Source organism: Pleurodeles waltl, chromosome 8 (genome assembly GCF_031143425.1).
Source record: "Pleurodeles waltl isolate 20211129_DDA chromosome 8, aPleWal1.hap1.20221129, whole genome shotgun sequence".
Taxonomy (NCBI): Eukaryota; Metazoa; Chordata; class Amphibia; order Caudata; family Salamandridae; genus Pleurodeles; species Pleurodeles waltl.
This window is the reverse complement of record NC_090447.1, coordinates 452,049,149-452,067,579: the sequence shown is the minus strand read 5'-3', so window position 1 is coordinate 452,067,579 and position 18,431 is coordinate 452,049,149.

Genomic DNA, 18,431 nt, shown 5'->3' with positions numbered 1-18,431 from the left:
ACTCCTTTGTGCGACTTCGGGTGAGCACCGTTTCACGCATCCTTGTAGTGCCTGTTTCTGGCACTTCTCCAGGTGCTACCTGCTGCTGAGAGGGATCCTTGTCTTGCTCGACGTCCCCTCTCTCTTCTGGTCCAATTTGCGACCTCCTGGTCCCTCCAGGGCCACAGCAGCGTCCAAAAATGCTAACCGCATGATTTGCAGCTAGCAAGGCTTGTTGGCGTTCTTTCGGCAGGAAAACACTTCTGCACGACTCTCCACGGCGAATGGGATCCGTCCACCAAAGGGGAAGTCTCTATCCCTTTTCGTTCCTGCAGAAACCTCAGCTTCTTCTGTCCAGTAGAAGCTTCTTTGCACCCGCAGCTGGCATTTCCTGGGCATATGCCCATCTCCGACTTGTTTGTGACTTTTGGACTTGGTCCCCTTGTTCCACAGGTACCCTAGATTGGAAATCCACAGTTGTTGCATTGTTGGTTTGTGTCTTTCCTGCATTATTCCTCTAACACGACTTCTTTGTCCTTAGGGGAACTTTAGTGCACTTTGCACTCACTTTTCAGGGTCTTGGGGAGGGCTATTTTTCTAATTCTCACTATTTTCTAATAGTCCCAGCCACCCTCTACAAGGTCACATAGGTTTGGGGTCCATTCGTGGTTCGCATTCCACTTTTGGAGTATATGGTTTGTGTTGCCCCTATCCCTATGTTTCCCCATTGCATCCTATTGTAACTATACATTGTTTGCACTGTTTTCTAATACTATTACTGCATATTTTTGCTATTGTGTATATATATCTTGTGTATATTTGCTATCCTCTCACTGAGGGTACACTCTAAGATACTTTGGCATATTGTCATAAAAATAAAGTACCTTTATTTTTAGTATAACTGTGTATTGTGTTTTCTTATGATATTGTGCATATGACACTAAGTGGTACTGTAGTAGCTTCACACGTCTCCTAGTTCAGCCTAAGCTGCTCTGCTAAGCTACCATTATCTATCAGCCTAAGCTGCTAGACACCCTATACACTAATAAGGGATAATTGGGCCTGGTGCAAGGTGCAAGTACCCCTAGGTACTCACTACAAGCCAGTCCAGCCTCCTACAGCATGTCCTTGGCGATGGCACGCCATACACCCTTCTTTTGATGGGCGCTGACCTACAGGGGAAAGACACACAGGGAAAGGTATTAGTCAGAAAGTCCTGCCTGTTACACTCATGGCCCACAATACCCCTTCCCATCCCCATGGACCTGGCCCAGCACACAAGCAGCACGCCACCCAGGGGACATCCACCAACCCCCCCCAAACAAGGCCTTCACTCACACCACTCCATGTATTCATGCCCCAAGCATCGTGCTCGCAGTGTACTCACCTGTTGGTCTGGAGGCCCATACAGCAGTCGGTATGGGGTAGGACTTTCCCCAGTCACACGCGCCATGTTAGGTTCCAGACACAGGTCACAGCAGCACATGCAGTGTAGGTCCTCTCCTGTTGAAGGTCAGGTTGCAAGTGAGTGAATAAATCTGCGGCGGTGCATACTGTCACCGCCGGCGTACATCACCATTGGCCACTGTACCCCATAGGGCCCAATATTATCTAATAAAGCATTGCACAGCGGTTCCCGACCTCCTCCCGCAACGGCGCACAACATCAGCAGAATTACCTCACGTCCACCTGTCCCTCCACACAGGACAGGCAAACGCCATTTCAGGGTGGGGGGCAGCAGGCCCTGTATAATAACTGCATCACAGTTCACAATTGTACATACAGGACAGATGCCACTTATACGTTTAAAATTAACTTCATGCATTGTACTGTTGTGGCTATAATGTACAGTTTGTGACCGGCTCCTCACTCTTTTGCCCCATAGATTGCTACCGCTGTGGATGAATAGGAGATGGAGACATACCCCTGTGTACAGACCACTGGTAGACTTGGCAACAATGGAGGACAGGCACATTAGCCTCACCTATAGACTTGACAGGGCCGCAATCACAGAGCTGTGTGCTCAATTGGAGCATGACCTGATATCTGCTATCCGTCACCCCACTGGTATCCCCATCTTGTGCAAGTTCTATCTGTGCTCCATTTCTTGGGTACTGGTTCTTTCCAAGTGATATTGGGCTTAGAAGCAGGAATGTGACAGCCAATGTTCTCAATAGTGCTGACAAGAGTGCTGGATGCCCTGATTAAACACATGTGCAGCTACATTGTTTTCCCCCAGGTGGAGGATTTGGCCACAGTGAAGGCTGACTTCTATGCAATGGGACATATCCCAAACATTATCGGGGCAAATAATGGCACACTTATTGCATTTGTTCCCCCATGGCAAAATGAACAGGTGTTCAGAAATCAAAAGAGTTTTCACTCATTGAATGTCCAGATGGTGTGCCTGGCAGACCAGTACACCTCCCACGTCAATGCTAAGCATCCTGGGTCTGTGCATGATGCCTTTATCCTGAGGAATAGCAGTATCTCAAATGTGATGGCCCAACTGCAGAGGCACAGGGTGTGGCTAATAGGTGAGCCCTGGTTCCCACCCAATGGATGTTGGTGTATGGGTATGGTGTGGGCCATATGGTATAGTGTGTGGCTAAATGTTGTCCCTCAATTTTTGTAGGTGACTCAGGTTACCCCAACCTATCATGGCTACTGACCCGTGTGATGAATCCCAGGACAAGGGCAGAGGAACGTTACAATGAGGCACATGGGCGAGCAGGAAGGATAATTGAATGTACCTTTGACCTCCTGAAGGTCAGGTTTCGGTGCCTCCATCTAACAGGTGGATCCTTGTGCCACTCACCCAAGAAGGTCTGCCAGATAATCATGGCATGCTGCATGTTGCATAACCTTGCCTTGAGACGCCATGTGCCTTTTCTGCAGGAGAAGGAGGCTGAAGATGCCCGTGTGGCAGCAGTGGACCCTGCGGACAGTGAGCATGAGGAGGCAGAGGATGAGAATGAGGATAACAGAACTGCAGTGATTCAACAATACTTCCAATGACACACAGGTAAGACAGTGTAACTTCACATTTCCTTTTCATTTGTTTATTCACATTGTCACTGGCAGGCTGTGATTTCCCACTTCTATACCAACTCACTGTACCCTGTGGACACTCTTTTTGCAGATGTTGGTGCCCCACTATCGCTCCTGGTGTGTTCACTGCAGCCAAATACAGGTCTATCAGTAATGTGCACATTACTGTACAGTTGATTTGCAATATTTGAACCTTGTTAATCAAATACATACTAAAATCGTTTGACATACTTCGTACTTGTATTTTTTTCAAAGTGTGTTTATTGAAGTGCTATGAAGAAAAGGGGGTAGTGCAATGGGTTGGGGTGGTGATGGAGGAAAGTCCAGGGTATTGTTCCAGCCTATTTGTAGCACAGGTGCATTGTCCAAGGGGACATAGGAAGGGGAACAATGGCAGTTCAAGGTGGACAGGGTGACAGAGTGGGACACAAGGGTGACAATCAGGAGTGTTTATTTCCCGGCAGGGGTCTTGGCAGTAGTCTCTGGCTTCTGCCTGGATTGCAGGGAACGTTTGCAGGGTGGTTCTCCTTCTGTAGGGGGAGGAGTGCTGGTGGCCTGTTGGTCCTGTCGCGGGGCCTCCTTCTGCAGGGGGAGGGGTGCTGGTGGCCTGTTGGTCCTGTTGCAGGGCCTCCTGTCCACTAGTGGCAGTGGAGGTGGAGGGCAGTTCAGTAGTCTGGCCTGTGGCAGGGGCCCACTGTTGTAAGACTGCCTTCCTCATAATGTTGGCCATGTCTGCCAGCACCCCTACTATGGAGACCAGGGTGGTGTTGATGGCCTGCAAGTCCTCCCTGATCCCCTGGTACTGTCCCTCCTGCAGCCGCCTGTTTTCCTGCATGTTGTCCAGGATCTGGCCCAGTGTATCCTGGGAATGTTGGTATGCTCCCAGGATCTTGGTGAGTACCTCCTGAAGAGTTGGTTCCCTGGGCCTGTCCTCCCCCTGGTGCACAGCTCTCCTCCCAGTTTCCCTGTTGTCCTGTGCCTCTATCCCCTGAACTGTGTGCCCACTGCCACTGACTCCAGGTTCCTGATTGTCGTGGGTGCGAGGTGTGCCCTAGGGTCCCTGTAGTGGTGAACACACTGCTGATTGACGTGTCCAGGGGACAGAGGTATGGGTATGCTGGGTGGGTACTGTGGTGGTGTTTCCTGAGGTGGAGGCTCTGTGGTGGTGTGTGACTGTTGCTGGGTAACCAAATGTCGAGGGGTCCCTGATGGGCCAAGTTGGTCATCTAGATCCAGGCGACCAGAGTTGCTGTCATCACTGTGTGCCTCTTCTGTGGAGGGACTGGAAGTTGCTGGCACCTCTTCTCCGCTGACATTGGCTGGGATACCTGTGGGGATGTAAATGCAGTGTTATTGTTTCTGTGTGTGACATATGGTGCATGGTTGCCTTCCCCTCTTTGGTTGTATTTGCCCTGGCAGTTTTCACTTGTGTGAGTTTGTATGTGGTGGGCTAGCTGTTTCTCTCTTTTTATTTTTTTAATATTTATTTATTCAGTTTTAAATGAACATACAACAAAAAAAACCTTCGGGTCGTAGGGGTGCAAGTCCAACCGCTAACAGTAAATGCGGACGTCTGGAGGGAGAAAAACAGGTCTGAAACTAGCAAAAACAGAGAGAGAAAGCAGGCAGGGGCATAGGCAGCACAGCACTCAACCAACACAAACAGCAATATCACACAGAGTCGGTAACACAAGCTAATTCCCAGATGCATGAGCAAATGGAATGAGCACCCATTTCTTAGTAAGTGGTCTCCAAAAAGGAGCACAGCGGCGCCCAAATGTCTCTAGGTCTAGAGCCCTCAGGCATCAGCTCCCAATAAGTTTTCAGTTGTTCCTGACAAAACGCAGCGTTGCGCAGCCATTCAGAAGCACAAGGAAATCGGCCCCATCCCCAACGTATCGCAACTCTACGCTTGGCCAACAGCAGCAGCATGCCCACCAATCTCCGCATAGCTACCGGCACTCCATCCACCCATCCAAGCAGCACCAACACCGGAGAGGGGACCAACTTCAAGCAGATGATCTCTTCAATTACATGCAGAACCTCCAGCCAAAAATTGGGTACCTCCCCGCAGTGCCACGCCGGATGGAGAAAATCAGCGTCCGGGGCATGACATCGCTCACAGTTAGCATCTGCACGCAACCCCATAGCACATAAACCTTGAGGAGTGTGATAGAGGCAGTGCAAGAATTTGAAATGAATGAGTCGCAACCTGTAGTCCGGCGACAGCTCCCTCATATACCCACAGCACTTCTTCCATACCTCATCAGAGATGCCTTCGCCAACATCCGCTTCCTACTTTGCCTTAGCAGACATCGCACTTTCACCCCGCTGTTCTTGCAAGCATCCATACAACTTGGTAATGAGCTGCCTCGGCGACTGTGCACTCCATAGTACCTCCAGCGCCCGGCATATCTGTGGGGTCTCCGGGGGATCAGAATAGCGCGCGCGGAGCATTGCACATACACACATGACATACAACCGATGCAACGCATTATCAGTCACATGACCAAGCGCCACCTCCGGAGAGATGAGCCGCCTCTCCACAAACCAGTCCCCTAATAACGACAGATCCGAGCTACAAAGGTAGCTCCGCAACTGCGAATCTCGGAACATCCTCTCATCCGCAACAGCAAGCACCGACATCGATGGTGCAAAGGGCTTGCGTATGTCAGATCGCTTCAATAAAGCCATCCAGGCCCTGATAGTGCACGCCACCATATTGACTCCCCAAGACCTGGGCCGAGACAAACTCCCCAAGACGCGTATCAATCCATCCGGCCAGACCGCATCACTCTCGGGAGCAAAATGCGGCATGTATCGAACGGGATGAATCCAGTAATATGCGCAATGAGCTTGCTGTAGGCAGCTGGCCTGGCTTGTAGTGGGTACCAAGGGGTACTTACACTCTGTACCAGGTCCAGTTATCCCTTATTAGTGTAGAAGAGGTGTTTCTAGCAGCTTAGGCTGATAGAAGGTAGCTATAGCAGAGCAGCTTAGGCTGAACTAGGAGACATGCAAAGCTCCTACTATACCACTGGTGTCATATGCACAATATCATAAGAAAACACAATACACAGATATACTAAAAGTAAAGGTACTTTATTTTTATGACAATATGCCAAAAGTATCTCAGTGAGTACCCTCAGTATGAGGATGCCAAATATACACAAGATATATGTACACAATACCAAAAATATGCAGTAATAGCAAAAGGAAGTAATGCAAGCAATGTAAAGTTACAGTAGATTGCAATAGGAGCACATAGGTATAGGGGCAACACAAACCATATACTCCAAAAGTGGAATGCGAACCACGAATGGACCCCAAACCTATGTGAGCTTGTAGAGGGTCACTGGGACTGTAAGAAAACAGTGAGGGTTAGAAAAATAGCCCACCCTAAGACCCTGAAAAGTAGGTGTAAAGTGCACATATATTCCCCAGAGAGCACAGAAGTCGTGATAGGGGAATTCTGCAAGGAAGACCAACACCAGCAATGCAACCAAAGTGGATTTCCGGACGAGAGTACCTGTGGAACAAGGGGACCAAGTCCAAGAGTTGCGACAAAGTCGAGATTGGGCAGATGCCCAGGAAATGCCAGCTGAGGGTGCAAAGAAGCTGCCACCAGATGGTAGAAGCTGTGGATTCTGCAAGAACGAAGAGGACTAGGAACTTCCCCTTTGGAGGATGGATGTCCCACGTCGTGAAGAAGCTTGCTTAGGTGTTCCCACGCAGAAAGACCGCAAACAAGCCTTGCTAGCTGCAAGGGTCACGGTTAGGGTTTTTGGATGCTGCAGTGGCCCAGGAGGGACCAGGATGTCGCCACTTGGATGAGGAGACAGAGGGGGCGCCCAGCAAGTCAGGGAGCCCTCACAGAAGCAGGCAGCACCCGCAGAAGTACCGGAACAGGCACTTGGGAGAGGAGTGAACCGAAGCTCACCTGAAGACACAAAAGGGAGTACCACGACGCCAGAGGACAACTCAGGAGGTTGTGCACTGCAGGTTAGAGTATCGGGGACCCAGGCTTGGCTGTGCATGAAGGAAATCCTGGAAGAGTGCACAGGAGCCAGAGCAGCTGCAAATCACGCGCTACCCAGCAATGCAGTGTAGCGTGGGGAGGCAAGGACTTACCTCCACCAAACTTGGACTGAAGAGTCACTGGACTGTAGGAGTCACTTGGACAGAGTTGCTGAGTTCCAGGGACCATGCTCGTCATGCTGAGAGGGGACCCAGAGGACCGGTGATGCAGTCTTTTGTTGCCTGCGGTTGCAGGGGGAGGATTCCGTCGCCCCACGGGAGATTTCTTCAGAGCTCCTGGTGCAAAAAGGAGGCAGGCTACCCCCAGAGCATGCACCACTAGGAAACAGACGAGAAAGCGGCAGGATCAGCGATACAAGGTTGCAGTAGTTGTCTTTGCTACTTTGTTGTGGTTTTGCAGGCGTCCTGAGCAGCGGTCGATCCTTTGGCAGAAGGTAAAGAGAGAGATGCAGAGGAACTCTGATGAGCTCTTGCATTCGTTATCTAAAGAATTCCCCAAAGCAGAGACCCTAAATAGCCAGAAAAGGAGGTTTGGCTACCTAGGAAGGAGGATAGGCTAGCAACACAGGTAAGAGCCTATCAGAAAGAGTCTCTGACGTCACCTGCTGGCACTGGCCACTCAGAGCAGTCCAGTGTGCCAGCAGCACCTCTGCTTACAAGATGGCAGAGGTCTGGAGCACACTGGAGGAGCTCTGGGCACCTCTCCTGGGAGGTGCAGGTCAGGGGAGTGAACACTCCCCTTTCCTTTGTCCAGTTTCGCGCCAGAGCAGGGCTGGGGGATCCCTGAACCGGTGTAGACTGGCTTATGCAGAGATGGGCACCATCTGTGCCCATCAAAGCATTTCCAGAGGCTGGGGGAGGCTACTCCTCCCAAGCCCTGACACCTTTTTCCAAAGGGAGTCCTTTGTTCTGCCTTCCTGGCCCAAGCCTGGCTGGACCCCAGGAGGGCAGAAACCTGTCTGAGGGGTTGGCAGCAGCAGCAGCTGCAGTGAAACCCCGGGAAAGGTAGTATGGCAGTACCCGGGTCTGTGCTAGAGACTCGGGGGATCATGGAATTGTCTCCCCAATGCCAGAATGGTATTGGGGGGGGTGACAATTCCATGATCTTAGACATGCTACATGGCCATGTTCGGAGTTACCATTGTGACGCTATACATAGGTAGTGACCTATGTATAGTGCACGCGTGTAATGGGGTCCCCGCACTCACAAAGTCCGGGGAATTTGCCCTGAACGCTGTGGGGGCACCTTGGCTAGTGCCAGGGTGCCCACACACTAAGTAACTTAGCACCCAACCTTTACCAGGTAAAGGTTAGACATATAGGTGACTTATAAGTTACTTAAGTGCAGTGGTAAATGGCTGTGAAAGGAGAGGAGCTCTGGGCACCTCTCCTGGGAGGTGCAGGTCAGGGGAGTGGTCACTCCCCTTTCCTTTGTCCAGTTTCGCGCCAGAGCAGGGCTGGGGGATCCCTGATCCGGTGTAGACTGGCTTATGCAGAGATGGGCACCATCTGTGCCCATCAAAGCATTTCCAGAGGCTGGGGGAGGCTACTCCTCCCAAGCCCTGACACCTTTTTCCAAAGGGAGTCCTTTGTTCTGCCTTCCTGGCCCAAGCCTGGCTGGACCCCAGGAGGGCAGAAACCTGTCTGAGGGGTTGGCAGCAGCAGCAGCTGCAGTGAAACCCCGGGAAAGGTAGTATGGCAGTACCCGGGTCTGTGCTAGACTCGGGGGATCATGGAATTGTCTCCCCAATGCCAGAATGGCATTGGGGGGGGGGTGACAATTCCATGATCTTAGACATGCTACATGGCCATGTTCGGAGTTACCATTGTGACGCTATACATAGGTAGTGACCTATGTATAGTGCACGCGTGTAATGGGGTCCCCGCACTCACAAAGTCTGGGGAATTTGCCCTGAACGCTGTGGGGGCACCTTGGCTAGTGCCAGGGTGCCCACACACTAAGTAACTTAGCACCCAACCTTTACCAGGTAAAGGTTAGACATATAGGTGACTTATAAGTTACTTAAGTGCAGTGGTAAATGGCTGTGAAATAACGTGGACATAATTTCACTCAGGCTGCAGTGGCAGGCCTGAGTAAGAATTGTCAGAGCTCCCTATGGGTGGCAAAAGAAATGCTGCAGCCCATAGGGATCTCCTGGAACCCCAATACCCTGGGTACCTCAGTACCATATACTAGGGAATTATAAGGGTGTTCCAGTATGAAAATGTGAATTGGTGAAATTGGTCACTAGCCTGTTAGTGACAATTTGGAAAGCAGAGAGAGCATAACCACTGAGGTTCTGGTTAGCAGAGCCTCAGTGAGACAGTTAGTCATCACACAGGGAACACATACAGGGCACACTTATGAGCACCGGGGACCTGGCTGGCAGTGTCCCAGTGACACATACACTAAAACAACATATCTACAGTGAAATATGGGGGTAACATGCCAGGCAAGATGGTACTTTCCTACACAACCCCTCCCAAACGAAGGACAATAAGACTAGCCATGATCTGATGAGTCTTCATTGTCTAAGTGGAAATATCTGGAGAGTCCATCTGCATTGGAGTGGGTACTACCAGGTCTATGTTCCACTGTATAGTCCATTCCCTGTAGACATATGGACCGCCTCAACAACTTAGGGTTTTCACCTTTCATTTGTTTTAGCCAAAGCAGAGGTTTGTGGTCTGTCTGAACTATGAAGTGAGTGACAAACAGGTATGACCTCAACTTCTTCAGTGCCCAGACCACAGCAAAGGCCTCCCTCTCTATGGCAGACCAACGCTTTTCTCTAGGGGTCAACCTCCTGCTGATAAAAGCAACAGGTTGATCCTGGCCCTCAGAATTGAGTTGTGATAAGACTGCCCCTACTCCTAATTCAGATGCATCAGTCTGGACAATGAATTTCTTGGAGTAACATGGGCTTTTTAGGACAGGTGCAGTGCACATGGCCTGTTTCAGCTCCTCAAAAGCTTTCTGAAAGCTAGCTGTCAACAATACCTTTTTAGGCATTTTCTTTGAAGTGAGGTCAATAAGAGGGGCTGCAATGGAGCCATAGTTCTTTATGAACCTCCTGTAATACCCAGTGAGGCCTAAGAAGGCTCCCACCTGGGTCTGAGTTGTAGGTGGAACCCAATCCATGATAGTTTGGATTTTCCCCTGAAGTGGTGCAATCTGTTCTCCACCTACCAGGTGTCCCAGATAAACCACTTTCCCCTCCCCTATCTGGTACTTTGAAGCCTTGATAGTGAGGCCTGCCTTTTGCAGAGCCTCCAAAACTTTCCATAGGTGGACCAGGTGATCATCCCAGGTGGAGTTAAAGACAGCTATGTCGTCCAGATATGCTGCACTAAAAGCCTCCAACCCCTGCAGGACTGTATTCACCAACCTCTGAAAAGTGCAGGTGCATTTTTTAAACCAAAGAGCATTACTGTGAATTGGTAGTGCCCTCCAATAGTCGAAAATGCAGTTTTTGATTTAGCATCCTCTAATAACTTGATCTGCCAATACCCTGCAGTCAAATCAAAGGTGCTTAGATACTTGGCAGATGCCAGTGTATCTATTAGCTCACCTGCCCTGGGTATAGGGCGAGTATCAGTTTTAGTTACCTGGTTGAGACCTCTGTAATCTACACAAAACCTCATCTCTCTTTTCCCATCTTTTGAGTGAGGCTTTGGTACAAGCACCACAGGAGAGGCCCATGGGCTTTCAGAGTGCTCAACCACTCCCAGTTCAAGCATTTTCTGAACCTCTTTTTTTATACAGTCTCTGACATGGTCAAGCTGCTTATAGATCTTACTTTTGACAGGCATGCTGTCTCCAGTATCTATAGTGTGCTCACACCAAGAAGTGGTGCCTGGCACAGTAGAAAAGAGTTCAGAGAACTGACCCAGGAGATTTTTGCAGTTGTCTTTCTGCTCAGCAGTAAGACAGTCTGCCAAAACTGCACCTTCCACTAGAGCATCTTGTTCTGTGGAAGAGAAGAGATCAGGGAGAGGGTCAGTCTCTTCTTCCTGTCCTTCATCTGTTGCCATGAGCAGGGTGAGATCAGCCCTGTCATAGTAGGGTTTTAGGCGATTGACATGGAGCACCCTAAGGGGACTCCTGGCAGTGCCCAAGTCAACCAAGTAGGTGACTTCTCCCTTTTTTTCAACAATAATGTGGGGTCCACTCCATTTGTCTTGGAGTGCTCTTGGGGCCACAGGCTCCAAGACCCACATCTTCTGTACTGGTTGGTACTGAATCAGAACAGCCTTCTGGTCATGCTATTGCTTTTGGAGCTCTTGGCTGGCCTGAAGGTTTTTACTGGCCTTTTTCATATACTCAGCCATTCTGGATCTTAGGCAGAGTACATAGTCCACTATGTCTTGCTTAGGAGCTTTTAAAGGTTGTTCCCAACCGTCCTTTACAAGTGTTAGAGGACCTCTCACAGGGTGCCCAAATAGGAGTTCAAAGGGGCTGAAGCCCACTCCTTTTTGGGGTACCTCCCTGTAAGCAAAAAGGAGGCAAGGTAACAGGACATCCCATCTCCTCCTGAGTTTTTCAGGGAGTCCCATTATCATTCCTTTGAGAGTTTTATTAAACCTCTTAACCAGTCCATTTGTTTGTGGATGATAAGGTATGGTGAATTTGTATGTTACACCACATTCCTTCCACATGGCCTTCAAGTATGCAGACATAAAGTTGCTACCCCTGTCTGATACCACCTCTTTTGGGAAACCCACCCTGGAAAAGATTCCCAGGAGGGCTTTTGCCACTGCATGAGCTGTAGTGGTCCTTTGAGGAATTGCTTCAGGATATCTTGTGGCATGGTCCACTACCACCAAGATAAACCTACTGCCTGAAGCAGTAGGAGGGTCAAGGGGGCCAACTATGTAAACCCCTACCCTTTCAAAGGGAACCCCAACCACAGGCAGTGAAATAAGGGGAGCCTTTGGTGTGCCACTAGTCTTGCCACTGGCTTGGCAGGTCACACAGGACTTACAAAAGTCTTTTGTGTCCTCTGACATCCTAGGCCAATGAAACAGGGGGACAAGCCTTTCCCATGTTTTAATTTGCCCTAAATGTCCAGCCAAGGGAATGTTGTGTGCCAGAGTTAGGAGGAACTCTCTGTATTGCAGGGGAATGACCAATCTCCTGGCTGCTCCAGGTTTTGAGTCCCTTACCTCTGTATACAAGAGGTAGTCCTCCCAGTAAACTCTATGTGAGTCACTGACATCCCCATTTTGCTGTTCGACAGCTTGCTGTCTTAGACCCTCTAATGTGGGACAGGTTTGCTGTGCCACACTCAGCTCCTCCCTGGCAGGCCCCCCTCCACCCAAAAACTCAGCAGTGTCTGCTGCCAGCTCCTCTAGTGAAGGTTCTGCACAGGGGGGAAATTCTTCTTCCTCAGAGGTAGAATCATCTGTAGAGGGAGGGATAGTGGGTAGGGATTTACCCTTACTAACCCTAGCTTTAGGGAACACTTGGTCCATTGTTCCAGGATCCAAGTCACCCTGTCCTTTTTTCTTTTTGGCCTGAGCCCTGGTTAAAGCAAAAATATGCCCAGGAATGCCCAGCATTGCTGCATGAGCCTCCAACTCCACTTCTGCCAAAGCTGATGTCTCTAAATCATTCCCTAGTAGACAGTCTACAGGTAAATCTGAGGCAACCACAACTTTCTTTGGACCAGTAACCCCCCCCCCCCACCCAGTTGAGATTCACAAAAGCCATGGGGTGGCTAAGAGTGTTGTTATGAGCGTCTGTCACTTGGTACTGGTGACCAAGTAGGTGTTGTTCAGGGTGTACCAGTTTCTCTATTACCATGGTAACACTGGCACCTGTGTCCCTGTAGGGCTGAACCTCAACACCATTTATTAGAGGAAGCTGCTTGTACTTATCCATATTAAGGGGACAAGCAACCAAGGTGGCCAAATCAATGGCACCTTCAGAGACTAACATAGCCTCTGTGGTCTCCCTAACAAGACCAACCCCAACTAAATTACAAAATGTAAGCCCAGCTACTCCCTTAGATTGGCTATTAGTAGGTTTGCTCCCACCACCACTGCTATTACTAGGGGCACTAGGTGTAGCAGTAGGGGTTGTGGTAGTGGGAGGCTTGGTGCTTTTCTTTGGACAACTGGCATCAGTTGTTGTAGGAGGCTGGACTGGCTTGTAGTGGGTACCAAGGGGTACTTACACTTTGCACTAGGCCCAGGTATCCCTTATTAGTGTAGAGGGGTGTCTAGCAGCTTAGGCTGATAGAAGGTAGCTATAGCAGAGCAGCTTAGGCTGAACTAGGAGACATGCACAGCTCCTACTATACCACTGGTGTCATATGCACAATATCATAAGAAAACACAATACACAGATATACTAAAAATAAAGGTACTTTATTTTTATGACAATATGCCAAAAGTATCTCAGTGAGTACCCTCAGTATGAGGATGCCAAATATACACAAGATATATGTACACAATACCAAAAATATGCAGTAATAGCAAAAGGAAGTAATGCAAGCAATGTAAAGTTACAGTAGATTGCAATAGGAGCACATAGGTATAGGGGCAACACAAACCATATACTCCAAAAGTGGAATGCGAACCACGAATGGACCCCAAACCTATGTGAGCTTGTAGAGGGTCGCTGGGACTGTAAGAAAACAGTGAGGGTTAGAAAAATAGCCCACCCCAAGATCCTGAAAAGTAGGTGTAAAGTGCACCTATATTCCCCAGAGAGCACAGAAGTTGTGATAGGGGAATTCTGCAAGGAAGACCAACATCAGCAATGCAACCAAAGTGGATTTCCAGATGAGAGTACCTGTGGAACAAGGGGACCAAGTCCAAGAGTCGCGACAAAGTCGAGATTGGGCAGATGCCCAGGAAATGCCAGCTGAGGGTGCAAAGAAGCTGCCACTGGATGGTAGAAGCTGTGGATTCTGCAAGAACGAAGAGGACTAGGAACTTCCCCTTTGGAGGATGGATGTCCCACGTCGTGAAGAAGCTTGCAGAGGTGTTCCCACGCAGAAACATCGCAAAAAAGCCTTGCTAGCTACCAGGGTCGTGGTTAGGGTTTTTGGATGCTGCTGTGGCCCAGGAGGGACCAGGATGTCGCCACTTGGATGAGGAGACAGAGGAGGCACCCAGCAAGTCAGGGAGCCCTCACAGAAGCAGGCAGCACCCACAGAAGTAACAGAACAGGCACTTGGAAGAGGAGTGAACCGGAGCTCACCCGAAGACACAAAAGGAAGTCCTACGACGCCGGAGGACAACTCAGGAGGTTGTGCACTGCAGGTTAGAGTGTCGGCGACCCAGGCTTGGCTGTGCACAAAGGAAATCCTGGAAGAGTGCACAGGAGCCGGAGCAGCTGCAAATAACGCGGTACCCAGCAATGCAGTCTAGCGTGGGGAGGCAAGGACTTACCTCCACCAAACTTGGACTGAAGAGTCACTGGACTGTGGGAGTCACTTGGACAGTGTTGCTGAGATCCAGGGACCACGCTCGTCGTGTTGAGAGGGGACCCAGAGGACCAGTGATGCAGTCTTTTGTTGCCTGCGGTTGCAGGGGGAGGATTCCGTCGTCCCACTGGAGATTTCTTCAGAGCTCCTGGTGCAAGAAGGAGGCAGGCTACCCCCAGAGCATGCACCACCAGGAAACAGGCAAGAAAGCGGCAGGATCAGCGATACAAGGTTGCAGTAGTCATCTTTGCTACTTTGTTGCGGTTTTGCAGGCGTCCTGAGCAGTCAGCGGTCGATCCTTTGGCAGAAGGTGAAGAGAGAGATGCAGAGGAACTCTGATGAGCTCTTGCATTCGTTATCTAAAGAATTCCCCAAAGCAGAGACCCTAAATAGCCAGAAAAGGAGGTTTGGCTACCTAGGAAGGAGGATAGGCTAGCAACACAGGTAAGAGCCTATCAGAAGGAGTCTCTGACGTCACCTGCTGGCACTGGCCACTCAGAGCAGTCCAGTGTGCCAGCAGCACCTCTGTTTCCAAGATGGCAGAGGTCTGGAGCACACTGGAGGAGCTCTGGGCACCTCCCCTGGGAGGTGCAGGTCAGGGGAGTGGTCCTCCCCTTTCCTTTGTCCAGTTTCGCGCCAGAGCAGGGCTGGGGGATCCCTGAACCGGTGTAGACTGGCTTATGCAGAGATGAGCACCATCTGTGCCCATCAAAGCATTTCCAGAGGCTGGCGGAGGCTACTCCTCCCCAGCCCTGACACCTTTTTCCAAAGGGAGAGGGTGTAACACCCTCTCTATGAGGAAGTCCTTTGTTCTGCCTTCCTGGGCCAAGCCTGGCTGGACCCCAGGAGGGCAGAAACCTGTCTGAGGGGTTGGCAGCAGCTGCTGTGAAACCCTGGGGAAGGTAGTTTGGCAGTACCCGGGTCTGTGCTAGAGACTCGGGGCATCATGGAATTGTCACCCCAATGCCAGAATGGCATTGGGGTGACAATTCTATGATCTTAGACATGTTACATTTCCATGTTCGGAGTTACCATTGTGACGCTATACATAGGTAGAGACCTATGTATAGTGCACGCGTGTAATGGTGTCCCCGCACTCACAAAGTCCGGGGAATTTGCCCTGAACGCTGTGGGGGCACCTTGGCTAGTGCCAGGGTGCCCACACACTAAGTAACTTAGCACCCAACCTTTACCAGGTAAAGGTTAGACATATAGGTGACTTATAAGTTACTTAAGTGCAGTGGTAAATGGCTGTGAAATGACGTGGACGTTATTTCACTCAGGCTGCAGTGGCAGGCCTGTGTAAGAATTGTCAGAGCTCCCTATGGGTGGCAAAAGAAATGCTGCAGCCCATAGGGATCTCCTGGAACCCCAATACCCTGGGTACCTCAGTACCATATACTAGGGAATTATAAGGGTGTTCCAGTATGCCAATGTGAATTGGTGAAATTGGTCACTAGCCTGTTAGTGACAATTTGGAAAGCAGAGAGAGCATAACCACTGAGGTTCTGGTTAGCAGAGCCTCAGTGAGACAGTTAGTCATCACACAGGGAACACATACAGGGCACACTTATGAGCACTGGGGCCCTGGCTGGCAGGGTCCCAGTGACACATACACTAAAACAACATATATACAGTGAAATATGGTGGTAACATGCCAGGCAAGATGGTACTTTCCTACACTTACGCACAGTGATAATAGAGCTCCAGGTCCAGAGCAGCAAGGCTGCCCAATTCAAACAGCAACGTCAATTTCTCCCATGCAATTCTAGGCTGGCCCCCTGCCCAAACCAGCCGAATCATAGCAGAGCAAAGGCGTTTCAAAAAACCTGCTGTGAGGACGAGAGGAAGATTTACAAACAAATACAAAAATTTCGGTAGAACTACCATTTTAGCGCTAGCGATGCGTCCTATTAAGGACAATGGCAGCGAACGCCACACCTCAATCCTGTCCTCCAGCCAAGACATGACCTTGCTGTAATTAGCCATCCAGAGAGTCTCAACATCACTGCTCAACCAGACTCCCAAATACCGTACCGGCCCACTCGCCCACTCAATTGGATAACGGGGCGAGAAAACCGCTGTCCCTGAGGAGAGAGGCAGCACAACCGACTTAGACCAGTTAATCACTATGCCAGAAATTGCGCCTGAATCGAACTGTCTCATCCAACAATGTGTCTAGAATTTTCCCCGGTTCACGAACGTACAACGCAATGTCTTCGGCATACATAGAGATCAAGATAGACCGCTGCCGGAACGGCAGCCCTTTGTAGGTATGGTGTTGCCGCAAAAAAGCGGCCAGTGCTCCACCGCTACTGCAAATAGTAACGGGGACAAAGGACACCCCTGCCGAGTTCCCCGAGCTACCCGGAAGGGGGCCAATATGGTACCATTTAACCGCAGACGAGTGACAGGCTCTGTATACAGCAGATGTATCAAATTAACAAAACGCTCACTCATACCCACTCTGCCAAGAAACACAAATAGATATTTCCACGCCAACGAGTTGAAGGCCTTTGTTGCATCCAGAAACACCGCTGCCACATCCTCATCCACAGCAATCGAACTGATGACCGAAAAAAACGTCTGCAAATTATGCGCCATGGACCGCCCCGACACGAACCCCGACTGATCCAGCAGCACCAGTTTTGTCATCAACGGCTGCAACCGTGCCGCTATCATTTTAGCCAAGATCTTATTGTCTATGTTAATCATAGAAAAGGGGCGATATGAATCACAGCTATACAAATCCTTACCAGGCTTAAGGATCGTGACAATAAGGGCCTCCTGAAGGGAAGCGGGGAGAACTCCAGTCTCCATTGCCTCGGCATAGACCTCCAGTAGTTGAGGTGCAAGTATATCGGAGTACTCCTTATAAAATGCGGGAGTCAGGCCATCCAGGCTGGGGGACTTGTCCCCAGGCAGGGCATGGATTGCATCCTTTACCTCCTCCACCGAGAAGGGCTCATCAAAATAAGCTCTATGCGCATCGTCAAACCAAAGCAAGCTGATCTCAGCAAAGTAGTCCTGAATGGCCTCAGCATTCAGCTCTGCCGGTTCAGAGTACAGGTCCACAAAAAACTTAGTGAACACCTTCATGACTCCGTCCGTTCCCGTCATACTCTCTCCGGCAGAACTGTCTATTTCAGTGACGTAGCTACTGGCCCAAGGTTTACGGAGCATGCTCGCCAGTGTGTGCCCGGCTCTCTCCCCCTCGCTGTAGCGCCGCTCCCTGGCAAACCTCCCCAAGAAGCTAATTTCCTGCGTAGAGGCTTCCTCATGAACAGAAATTGCGCTCCGCAGAGCCGCCAGCGTGTCACCAGACCAATCCAGCACCAAACGCGCCTCCAAATCCGCTATCCGCACCTCCAGATCAGCTAGCTCACGGTGCAATGCTCTCACCACTCCATGCTGTTTGGAAATACATATTCCACAGATGACCACTTTAAAAGCCTCCCACAACGTTCCAGCCGAGCTCACGGGTCAGCCATTCTCTTCAAAATAGTGGGCAATGGCCTCGCTGATCTCCCCGCGGAACACCCCATCCCGGAGTGCCCCCTGAGGCAAATGCCATGCAAAAGCGCGTCCTGGCCCACCAGGCACTGCCAGCTCTAGCACAACCGGGGAGTGGTCCGACAGCGTACGCGCCAAGTGCTCCACCGACTGCGTCAAAAGCGCCACATCCTGCGAGCCAGGCCAACGCTCGACACGAGACTAGCTATTATGGACATAGCTAACGCATGTTCCCTCTCCCCCATCTCCATGCTTCGCAGATATCCACCAAGGCCCCATCCGTCATAACAGCCGACAGAGCCCTAGCTGCAGCCACATGTTGCACCCTGGCCACACTCTCCCAATCCCGCTCCGGGTCCAAGATCACATTAAAGTCCGCCCCCCAAATCACCACACCTGCCCCCATCGATTCAA